The following is a 13,446-nucleotide window of genomic DNA, read 5'->3' on the forward strand; positions in this document are numbered from 1 at the left end:
CGAAACTTGAAATTACAATTCAATGAAAATAATTGTTTGAATTTTCTGCGAACTGCTTTTCCTGTCGCCATGTTAAATGTCGATTTCGAAAATCGTTTCGATTTAATCTTATAAACGTTTATTTGTAGAAAACAAGTTGCAATACAAGTATTAGTTGAATTTAATTGCTTTTTGGGGTTCTTTTTTTTATTATTATTAATGGGGCGCGTCCAACCCATTGTTTCTCTTTTGTTTTGATATAAAAATGAGTTTACAATCAATATTTGCATACAACACCAACAATTTCTGGGTTTGTACTGTAAACATAGATTAGAAAAAGTTGTCAAAAAAAAAAAAAAAAAAAAAAAATGGTTAACCTGTACGGACAGGGTCCCGACGTCCCGCCTCGTTCTGAGTTGGAGGAAAAATCGTCTGACGTGTCGAGGCGACAAATTACCCCTTCAATAAAGTGCCGAGTTGTTAACTTAAGAAAAAAATAAAACATAAAAAAAAACAGTTCAAATAATTAGATTTTTTTTATTTTTACACTTCAAATTAGAATTAAAAAAAAAATAAACAATTCAAATAATTAGTATTTTTACTCCCTTATAAATTCCACAAATAATTACAATTTTTGGTATATCGAATTTTTTTTTAATTCGACAGTTCAAATAATTAGAATTATATATATATATATATATATATATATATATATATATATATATAAACACTTCAAATAATTAGAATTTAAAAAAAAAAAAAAAAAAAAAAAAAAAACTTCTGTCGTATTGCGCCCTTGCTTGGTTGTATTTTCTTTTCGTTCCGACACTGACTTTCATCTATCTCCACAATTATTCCGGAGCCCCTTAATTTTCTTGGGGTTGCTAATAATTTTTCCATGGGAAGGGCACCTCCACCAATAATTTTCGTTCCTTCTTTTCGTAAGATGTTATTTTCTCGTAAGAAAAATTTCGCCTCATTGTAACAACTCCAAAATTTGCTCATACTTGTCAAATCCATGCTGAAGGGGTTTTAGGGTTAGGGTAATTTTCTGCCTCGACACCGCTTATGTCAGATGGCTTTTCCCCGAACTCAGAACGAGACGGGACGTCGGGACTCTATCCATACAGTTTAACCAAACAAATATATAACAATTAAATGTTATCAAAGACAAGATGAGTTACTTATCTACCTAAATGGATAATTTTTTAGTGTTTTTATTTAATGTAACGACTTTTCATTATATTTATTTAATTTTTTTTTTTTTTTAGTAATTTTGAAGGTGATATAAAGGGGGAGGACTTTTTATTTTTCCTATTAGTTACTTATTTATTATTTATTCATTATTTTTTTAATTGAATTTTTGGGAGTTTGATTAGCCAATGAAAAAGCGCTATCTAAATAGAAGCAGACGGCATTCAAATTGGAAGAAATCGACTAAACCAACAAAACAAAAAAAAAAAAAAGAAAAGCTGACAAACTAATATATTTTCAAACTCGCCAAACAGAGAAATGCCAGGCAAGAAAATAAATCGATACATGTTAGAAAAAGAAATGAAAATATCGATGCAGACAATCTCATATTGTCACAAGAAGAAATTGCTGTCCCCCCAAAATGAGGAGCAACAATTGTAAACACTAATGTTTACTTAAAAAGATCGTATGTAAAGGATGGTTTATCCTGGAGATGTACAAGTGGACAGTGCCACGAAAAGATCTTGACTGAACAACTAGCAGTGTCAGAAATCGCCAGTAAAAATCTGCGGTAAACACTGTAATATTTAGACTTACTATCCTTCGAAGTTTACAACTTCTTGAAAAATGTAATTCAAAACCTAATTTTTCTTTAATTAAAGGAGCAAAAACCAAAATTTAAACAAATAACAGGTTTAATAGCAAATTATGCAATATTTGTTTTTAAATCGTTTTTTTTTAAAAGTAAATCAACGAAATTTTACTTCCTTTGATTATAAAAAATATATATAAATTCAAAAAAAAACTTACCTATAAAAATTATTGTTCATTGTTAAGAATTTATCCATATTTGTACTTATATTCCATGTCCTTTTTAAATAAAATACTTTTTTAAACAAGGATAAAAAAAAAACCCCAAAAACACGAACTCACATTTTTTTTTTAACTGTTCAAATAAAGGGAGACAGGTCTGATTTTATTCATCTTGATATTTCGGTACCTTAAAGGGACATAATTTATATGTCTTTATAATGTGCGCTGTAAACGCAAATTAGTATTTTGGTCCTCCGTAGCCAAAAAAAAAAAAAAAACTGAACACATTCACTTATAAGTTTTTATTGTTAAACTAAAAAAAAACAGTTGACCTATTTTGAAAAATTTTTGGATTTTTATTACTGTACACATAGATTCGAAAAAGTTGTCAAAAAACAAATATATAACAAATAAATGTTATCAAAGGCAAGATAAGTTACTTTTCTACCTAACTGGATATGTTTTCAGTGTTTTTATTTGATGTAACATGTTTATTCAGCTCGAAAAACATACTGTGTTTACCGATGTATTGGAAAATTCAAAATGGCACCCGATTCTCTCTTTAACACGGTAAGTTTGGGAAAAGGTGCTATAAATATAAAATGAGACAAAATACTGTTAGAAACTCACTCAATATATATTACCATGACATAAGTTGACATATATTCGGTGGGATTTTAGTAGTATTTTGTCTAGTTTATTATTTATAACTCCTTTCCCCGAACTTACCGTGTTAAAGAGAGAGTCGGGCGCCATCTTGAATTTTCATACATCGGTAAACAATGTATGCTTTTCGAGCTGAATAAACATGTTACATTGAATAAAAACACGAAAAATATATCCAGTTAGGTAGAAAAGTAACTTATCTTGCTTTTGATAACATCTATTTGTTATATATTTGTTTTTTGACAACTTTTTCGAATCCATGTGTACAGTAATACAAACCCAAATTTTTTATTCTCTTAATGAAATACATGAGTTTTGGATTGATATATTTTAATACTTCTTTATGGACTGAATTTTTTTATATATCTAATAAAAGAAAACATTGAATGAAATAGAAAAAAATTGTCGTAAGCGCCCATATTTACTTGACATTCTAAGCATAACATAAGCTTCCACTTAAAAAAAAATCAACGTGTTTAAAAAAAAAAAAAAAAAGGTTTTAAACTTTGGATTTTACAGGTAAATTTCCGAAAAACACTTCTTTTTTTTTGGTTTTAAATTTGAATATATTATTTATTGATCCTTTATCTTCAATTTGTGATATATAAAACTTTGGTGAGTATATTTAATGTAACATGTTTATTCAGCTCGAAAAACATAGTGTTTACCGATGTATTGGAAAATTCAAAATGGCGGCCGACTCTCTCTCGGAGACGGTAAGTTTGGGAAAAAGTGTTATAAATAAAAACCCGTCAAAATACTGTTAAAAACCCGCCGAATATATGTCAGCCTATGTCACGGTAACATATATTGAGCGAGTTTCTAACAGTATTTCGTTTTTTTTTGTTTTTTTTTTATAACTCATTTTCCCAAACTTACCGCCTCAAAGAGAGAGTCGGCTGCCATTTAAAATTTTTCAATACATCGGTAAACACTGTATGTTTTTCGAGCTGAATAAACATGTTACATTAAATATAAACACTAAAAACATATCCAGTTAGGTAGAAAAGTAACTTATCTTGCCTTTGATAACATTTATTTGTTTTTTTACAACTGTTTCGAATCTATGTGTACAGTAAAACAAACCCCAACAAGTAAATAAATTTTAGTGTTTATAAAATGGTAGGTGTGCATTAGGCACCTCCAAAAGTCACCACAGAAGTAAAGTACCCCCCATATGTAAAACGATGTAACTTTATTATAAATTAAGGTGCTAATGCACTTACTTCTCCGCGCTATTTTTTAAATCGTATTTCCAAGTTTAATTAAAGTTTTATGATATGTTTTTTATTCACTTGTAAGGCTAAAGTACAGAATAGGTACAAAACATCCTCCCCATGTTAAGAATGGCTTTTTAAATAATAACATTATTATTTCAGCATGGATCAATAAGTGCATGCATGACTGCATGAGTACCTAAATTAATATTATCAATATAACATTTGTACCATTTAAAAGAAGGGCAAAATAAACTAGTAATAATTAAAAAAAAAATTTTTCATCGTACGAAAATAATGAAATTGCGAGACGAAAATCGTGTTTACATAATTAGCAGTGGGCACTTTAAAATAACGTTCCCATGTAGTAAGCATTTCGAACCTGAAAACATACCCGTATTTAATAAATCTAGCAAACATCAACTAATGGTCAGATTTTCGTGAAATTTTCGATACTTATCCATTTTAGAATGAAATTACATATAAAATGCAATTTCTGTAAAATATATCAGGGGAATATGTTTTTTTTTAGTGCGTGTCCCACCCCCTATATTTATTTTTTTCGAAATTTGAACAAAATATATTTAAATCTATCGAAACGTCTATTTATTATGAAACCTAGGTACGGGCAAAATGAATGCCTATGCTCAAAATGTATAAACAATTTCGACCCCTCCATTTACTTAAAAAAAATTCATCAAAAATCAGGACATTAACCAATTTTAATGTCATTTTAAGTGTTTATCAAATAATGATCGCGAAATATAATAAACTAATTATTTTTATTTTAATCTTAGTGGAAATGTATTATTTTGTTTAAACAAAAAATACCTTTACTAAAGTTATGGTTTTCAGTAGTAAATAAAAAACGCAAGAATTTATTTTTGCTTTTTTATGTAAATAAAGCATCGTAATTTGCAACAATAATAATAAAAAATAATTTTTACAGGAACATTACGAAAAATATGGATGCACGCATGGGGGGGGGGGGAAGAAATCTGACACCCCTACTTCCTTTTACTATCATGACTTCATTTTGAAACGTTTCAATTGGCTGAAATTTTGGGTTTTCTTATAATCGTGTTTACAAACCTTTATTTGTTACATTTTTGGCGAATGGTAAATTACTTGCTTTTTGAGGGCTAATTAAGTTATTGTTTGCACAAACAAGTTTTTTTTTTTTTTAATTTATTTAATTCAACATCCTAGGACTTTATTAATAATCTTTGAAATAGACCCAGAAAACTAATATTTATCTTTTAAAGGATTTTTACAATGAATTTATTTAACTTCAAAATTTAACTGAATTGATAAGCTCGCCGTGAAAAAGTTTTCACACCTTTTTTTTTTTTTCAGGTGTACTAATACTGGCAAATGGAGGTTGTAGTCCGAAAATTGCCGCGAAGTTCGTTGGAGCAGACTGAAAAAAAAGGATTCACTAACGACACAAAACAAGATGTAGAAAAAAAATATTAATTATTAAAACAATAAAATTTACAAGTTTGCAAAACTTATTGTGTTTGCGGCTTTAGAGAAAGTCTAGCTATAAAGTTCTTTTACGTCCAAAGAATTAGACGGCTCTTGTAATGTTCGTATAGACACAAAATTTTAGGAGAGGAATTTTCCTACCTGTTGCTTCATGGACGAGCTGTGGTTAAAAGAGGAAGAGACTATTGTTCTAAAAGCGAACCCGATAAACGGGGGTCCCTGATTGGTTAATTAGACAGACCCTATTTTTAGATTGTTAGTGTATTAAAGGGAGGAAAGTGGGAATGATACCCCCCCCTTTTTATAGTACACATATTTTCTTCCTTTTGGAAATTAACTTTGTCTTTAATCTTTCAAATACAATCAAAAAGTAGTCGGACACCTACAAAAAATTATGATAAATCGGCTTTCAAAACTATGTCCCCCTATTTTTGCTCGCCTATTTTTGTCCGTACCTAATGAAACATAAGAGTTCAAATAAGTAAAACATATTTATTGTTAAAAAAAATTAAATACACGTAATCAACAAAAACTTACCTTGAAGTACCAATTAAAAAAATGATATAAGTTTTTTTTAATAACGTTTTTTTTTCGAATTAATATAGACTATAATCAGTTAAGTTGCCAAGAAGAAAATACTTCCTAAAAAATTAATTAATTTTAAAAAGATTAAAATGATTAAAATTCCGTTATATCAAGATGTTTCCTTACAGCATAGATTTTTAATTAATTGTGTTTAAATTTCTTTTTAAATATTAAGTTTTTAATGGCTTTTGTCAGCCATTTTATCGCCAGATTAAAACCGATTTGAAAATATTATTGCACAAATATTAAGCATTTTGTAGCCCCCCTCATATTTTGCTTGTCTCTTTTTACGAAACAAAATATGGAAGCCGGTAGTTAACCAAATCAACATTCAGTAAAACCGTATTTCATATTTAATATACAATTGTTTATAATATTATTAATCATTAAACTGTGTAAATCTTAAAACCTAACAAAATTATAACAAAGATTAATTATTAATTGCAGTTTGACGAAGATAAAAAAAAGGTTTTAAAAAAATCATTAAGTCGCTTCTGCTTTTCCATAGTTCGTATAGTTAACACAAGTCTGACGTCATGGAAGCATGCATTTTTTTTTTTATATTTGTTTGGCAATGCCTATTGTGCATAATTTGAACCAGATGTAACTCAGCGTCCGATCAGCTTTGCTCGGAACATGACTTTGTGCATTCGGGTCTGATTTTAATCTGACGTTAGAAGTCAATCAGTCAATCAATGCGCTGGAAACCAGTAGACGAACTTTTGAAAACAAATTGGAAGATGCCCCCCCCCTAATATTTTAATTCAATATGCAACGAACGTTTGCAACGTATGTCCTGCTAATTATCTAAATATCTTCTCGAAAAAAAAAAAAAGAAAATGAATATTTCCTTTCTGGAGAAAGTATTGCTGACATCCGAAGCAATAGTAGCACACTGCCAAGAAAAGAATTTAATCGCAGAAAAAAATGCGTTGGCTGTGGCAAAACGTGCCTAATCGCAAAGCGAAAATCAGTGAAGGATGGCTGTGGGTGGTGAAACATTATGTAAAAGAATACCAAAACATGAGATTCATTTATGAGAAGCGGAATACGGTCTCCATTTTTTATTGAACTCCAGTTCCGTGTCAAACGGAAGTGAAGGTATATCCGAGACTTCTTTACTGAAGAGTTCTTTTCTTTAAGGGAAGGTAATGGCTCATACTATCACATCCCTCTTCTTTCAATAATTGAAATGGAAAGAGAAAAAAAGAGGAATTTATTTACAATGATGAGATAAAAAATAAAATAAAAAGTCAGTTAGTAACTTTCTCATCTCTGAATCTTTTGGGGAGACTGACGACACGTCCAGATCTGGTGGTTTGAACTGTCGTATGGTTGCTATAGGTGCCCGTGTCTGAGAATCCATCTACTAGTGCCATATCTATTCCAGGGCGATATACAATTGTCATATCATACTCCTGCAAATGTAGTAGCATGCGTTGGAGGCGAGGTGGAGCTGCAACCAAATTTTTTAAGTTGATCATTTCCAAGGGTTTATGATCACTTTCCACTTGGAACGCACTTCCATAGATATAAGTCCGAAATCGTTCGCAGCCGAAAACAACTGCAAGGAGCTCCCGTTATATGTTGGCATAGCGTTGTTCAGTTTCTGTTAAGGACTCGGATGCAAAAGCTATGGGTTTACCTCCTTGCAGGAGTGCGGCGCCGAGTTCTTTACTTGATGCATCGACTTAGATAACAGTTTGCTTGAAAGGGTCGAAGTATGATAGTAGCATGTCTTTGCAAATTAGATCCTTGATTTGCTGGAGGGATCTCTGGTGACTTTCTGTCCACTGGTATTCCACTTCTTTCTTTAGGAGATCTCTCAAAGGTGCTGTGAGATCGGACAGATGTGGAATGAAAGGTGCCATATATGTGATGATTCCCAACACCCTCTGCAGGTCGGTAGTGTTTGCTGAACTAGGTAACATTTTTATTTCTGTTACCTTGCTGGGATCAGGGTGCATACCATTCTGATCATAGATTGCGCCAAAAAAACAAATTTGTTTCTTATTGATGACATACTTTTCGCGGTCGAAGCACAGTCCTTCCTTTTGAGCAATTCTCATTAGAATGTGGAGGTTCCTATCATGCTCCTCTTCGGTTTTTCCAAACACAATGACATCGTCAACTAGCCTTAAGGTGCCAGAGCACTTCTCCAGAATCATGTCCATCCTCTGGGCAAACACATCCTGAGACATCACCAGACCAAAAGGCATCCGCTGGAAATAGAATCTTCCAAAAGGGGAGTTGAAGGTAGTCAACAGTTGTGAGGCTGCGTCTAGTTTGATGGGCCAATATCCATTCTTGGCATCCAACTTGGAGAAATATTTGGGACCAGAGAGTTTATGTGCAATTCTTCCATTGTTGGGGTCTTGTAATGGCATCTCATGATGGCCTTGTTTAAATCTTTTGGATCTAAACACAGACGGAGCTTTCCATTGCCTTTCCGCACATAAACCAAGCTGCTGACCCATGGTGTAGGCTCGGTTACTTTCCGTATGATGCCTTGTTTTGTCATATTTTCCAATTCGGTCTGGATTTCCTCCCTCATATGTATAGGACAGTTTCTTTGTGCATGTATGACAGGGGTGTTGTCTGGTTTCAGGACAATGTGAAATTCACCATAAAAATTGCCGATATTGTTAAAACGGTTTGGGTACATATTTACCAGATCCTGTATTGAACGTACTGAGACTGGTGTTTCCTGGATTGCACAGTGTAAAGTTAACAGTCTCAGGTCTCTGATTGAAGGTAGTCCTATGATGCTAGGCCCTTCTGTTGTCACTACAAAGAATTTGATGGTCTTCCATATCCCTTTGTGTGAACAAGTTATTTTAACGGATCCATGTTGGGTAATATGAGAACCCTTATAGGCTGTTAGAACAGTTGGTTCATCCTTTGTTGCACTGGGGAGTAGCTGTCCTACTGCACTTATTAGGTGTGGGAACATCTTTCGGAAGGTACGTAATGGAAGCATGTTGCCTTCGGCTCCTGTGTCAACCTTAGCTTTCAGAAAATGGGTGCCTGAGAGGTTGGGAAGCTTGATTACAAGGTCTGTGAAAACCTCTGTCCGACTGTCGCCTTGTTCTTGAATAAAGTTGAAAGACATTTGTTCAAACTTGTTATAAATCCCTTCATTATCCCTCTGAGAGGTATTTACCAAGTGCATACGGTTGCCGTGTTTCCAGTGTTTGTACTGGTCCATTTGTGCTTCTCCGTGTTCTGGTTTATTACCTCCGTCTTTCCATGTTGTGCGTGTCGGAAAACGTCCTGCTGCGTTTTTATTTTTATTTGCGCAGACCTTAGCCCAATGATTTTGTTGTCCACACGCGGAACATGTGGTACCCCATGCTGGACATTTTTGCCTCGGATGGGAGCCTCCGCATCTGTTACACTGTTTGTACTTGATTGCATCTATTTCATGCTTATTCTGCTCTAGTTCAGCCAACTGTCTCATGTGGGCTATGGAAACTTCATGTGTCCTACCACATAGCTTCCGGCAGTCTCAATTGTTCGCCTTTCGCTAGAAGCTGCTTTTGAAGTTCTGGGTGCTTTGTTCCTGATATAACCTGCTCGATGAGGCGTTCCTCCATTTCCTGGATATCCCGGTACTTACATTTCAATGCCTGCGATTTACACTGGGCCAGAAAGTCATCGAAATTCTCTGATTCCTTTTGATTATACTGGCATAGATAAAAACGAGCGATTCGGAAGTTTAATTGCGGCTGCAGTCTTTCCTCGAATTTTTCCCAAATTATTTCTGGATTATTCCTGTCGGCCTCGTTTTCGAATGGCCAAGTATTGTATCTTTTAAGGCCTTTTTCTCCGGACAGTAGCAGGATGTGGTCGACCTGTTTTTCCAACGAAATATTTTTAATTGAGAAGTAAAGATTACAACGTTGCTTAAATAATCGAAATACTTCGGTTAGGTCTGTGGACGACCAATTCATCGACGGATCGTTTATAGCCATTGTATTTATTTATTTCGTTTAGTTCCAGACGATATAAATTCAGTCTTCCGTTTATTTATTTTATTTTATTTATTTATTTATTTTTTAAAAATAAACTGACAGAACAAATATACATGTATATGTGTTTTCCGTGGAAAACTTAAAGTCTGAGAACTTATACATATACTTCCTAATGTATGTATATTTTTTCTTAATGACAGTAATATATATATATATATATATATATATATATATATTTATTTATTTTCGTTACATTTGAAACACGAAACACGAAAAACAATGCTTACTCACAGTTTGATGCTTGGCGCCAAGTATTAATTTTTCCCATGTGGTCTGAACGTGGCCAATTTTATTCATTTATTTATTTTATATTTCTTTTACTGTCGTGTGTATATAATTGGGACGACCTGTTTGTAAGGTTTCCCAAATGGGAAACACCACCGCTTGCCACCATGAAACATTATGTAAAAGAATACCAAAACATGAGAGTCATTTATGAGAAGCGGAATACGGTCTCCATTTTTTATTGAACTCCAGTTCCGTGTCAAACGGAAGTGAAGGTATCTCCGAGACTTCTTTACTGAAGAGTTCTTTAAGGGGAGGTAATGGTTCATATTATCACAGATGGCGTTTACACACACACACACACACACACACACACACACACACACACACACACACACACACACACACATGCACACACACACACACAAAACCCTTTTGTTGCAAAAAAAATTTCCTTTTGAAATTTATTATTCTTATTTTCTAGAAAAAAAAGTTACAAAAAAAAGCAAATAACAAACTACTTACCTGTTTCGTTTTGAACTGGATAAAAAAAACAATTGTACATAAAAAAAACTTATTTATTGAAAAAAAAACTAGGTTAATTTTTACGACGTGCCCCAACATATTTTAAGCACCCAAACGTCCCCATGTTTAGAACGGCTTTTGGAATAAACATCCTCCAACCTCGAAAACCGTTCTTCAAATGAGGGGGTTGGGGTGTGTTTATTCCGAAAGCTGTTCTTAACATGGGGAGGTTTGAGTGCTTATAATACGCTCGGGCACGTCGTAAAAATTGACCCAAAATAAATGAAGTTACCTTTTTCTTGAAAAAAAATTTCCCTTTGAAAAGAAATACTATTTATTGTCCTTTTTTCTTGAAAATAAAAATTACAAGAAAAAACCCCCCAACAAACTGCTTACCTAGGTGTATCAGAAAGCGGCCATTATAAATGATGATAAGAACTTTAATAATTCAACTTACTATCTTTTGAAGCTTATAACTACTTAAAATATGTAATTCAAACCTTTATTTTTTTTCAATTTAAGGAACAAACACAACATATAAAAATATAATAGGTTTAATAGCAAATTATGCAATATTTGTTTTTTTTAAATCGGCTTTCTTTTAAAAAATTCTAAAGAAAATCAACGTATTTTGACTTGCTTCGATAAATATATGTATATTCCAGCTGTCTATAATATGGTTGTCTTCAAGTCCAACGTGAACAAGTTTCTGATGAGCCGTTCCACTTAAGTTAACAAATTTACCGAACTTCCATTACTATCGATTACTATATTGTCCTTTTGACTACTCTACACTCTTTAACCCTTATCCTTGAGTGGCCTATCGGCCTTGATAAGTGGTGACGCCTATGTAAAATATATATATATAAATGAAAACAAATTACGTACCTATAAAAATACTATTAAATGGGTAGTTCCATTCTTCATTGTTAAGGATTTATCCATATTTATATTTTAAATTCCATGTATTTTTTTTTTAAATAAAAGGATTTTTTAAAACGAGGGTCGTAGAAAATCGCATTTTCGTAAAATGTTTTGCGCCATAAGATTAAAGGCTGCTACTGCTACATTGGAATTCATCAAATATGGATTCGTCAAAGGGACATAATTAATGTCTCTACTTTATTGCATGCTGTTAACCAAAATTAGTATTTTTGGTCCTCCGTAGGTAAAAATCACACATTCACTTGTAAGTTTTTCCACTGAAACAAAAAATCCAGTTGACCGATTTTCTTTTAATTCTCTTAATAAAATACACGAGTTTTTGATTGATATATTTTAATACTTCTTTATCGACTGCAATTTTTAAAAAAATATCTAAAAAAATAAAACATTGAATGAAATAGAAAAAAATACCGTCAGCGTCCGGTATTCTCTTGACAATATAACATGAGCTTTCATTTAAAAAAAAAAATCAACGTGGTTTAAAAAAAATGGTTTTATACTTTGGACTTTACAGGTAAATTTCCAAAAACACTTTTTTTGTTTTAAATTAGAATATTTTATTTATTGAACTTTTATCTTCAATGTGTGATATATAAAACTTTGGTACATAAATTAATTATTTAATTTTTAATAGACATTTAAAAATGGGGGGGGGATTTAAAAAACAATCTTTGTCTAACATATTACATTCGCTTTATTGGAAAGAGCATAACATTTCACTTTGACCCTGAAAATATCGAAAAAATTGAACTAATAGAAAAAATTTTAATAGATTTTTAAAGTTTAAAAATTGAAAAGAATTAACTCGTACAATTCAATTGATTTCATTACGTAAAAAAAAAAATGGCTGCATGAAGTCGTACCGGCATTTTTAAAACATTTTGTAAACACTGTTTTTTTTTAAAAATAAACAATAATATTTCTATTATGTTTTAAACAACTTTAATAGTTTATTTTGGAAGTCTATTCCATACAGAAAATAAACAACCCACTTTAAAAAGAGAAATTACGAATTTTTATATTGGATAAAAAACAATTTTGCATAAAAAAACTTAGTTATTAAAAAAAAAAAGAAATACATAAATAAAACTTGTTACGGTAGGTCGGTGTTTTTATTTATTTATTTATTTACTTATTTTTGTCTATTTCTTCTGTAAAAATATGTTCATAGGTTTCCTTCATTTTCTTTTTTTCACTTTGTTTTTTAGTGTTTGTTTAGGTGCGTCAGAAACCGACCTTACGAATGTGTCAAAAAATATGGAATAATTTAACCTCCTATCTTTCCAAGCTTATAACCACTTGAAAAATGTAATTCAACCCCTAATTTTGTTTTTAATTAAAGGAGCACAGACAATTTTTTTTTAAAAAATAACAGGTTTAATAGCAAATTATGCAATATTTGTTTTTTTTTTTTTTTTTTAAATCGGTTTTCTTTAAAAAGATTTGAAGAAAATAAATGAAATTTAACTTACGTCGGTTATAAAAAATCGATATAAATTCCAAAAAATTACTTACCTATAAAAATCAATGTGTAGTTCCATTATTCATTGTTAAGAATTTATCCATATTTATATTTTAAAATCCATTTATTTTTTAAATGAAATAATTTTTTTAAACGCCTATTTGAAAAACGCACGATGACGCAAGTAGTTTACGTTTTTATCCCAAACTGGAAGTAGTTTTTTTATTGTTTTGAACTACGGATGCGCATGAGGGAAGTAAAAACCACACGTTCGCGTTAGTCGTCTAGCCATGTTCGTGAAGAATATGTGTTC

Source organism: Euprymna scolopes, chromosome 19 (assembly GCF_053919585.1).
Source record: "Euprymna scolopes isolate OS-2025 chromosome 19, ASM5391958v1, whole genome shotgun sequence".
Classification (NCBI taxonomy): domain Eukaryota; kingdom Metazoa; phylum Mollusca; class Cephalopoda; order Sepiida; family Sepiolidae; genus Euprymna; species Euprymna scolopes.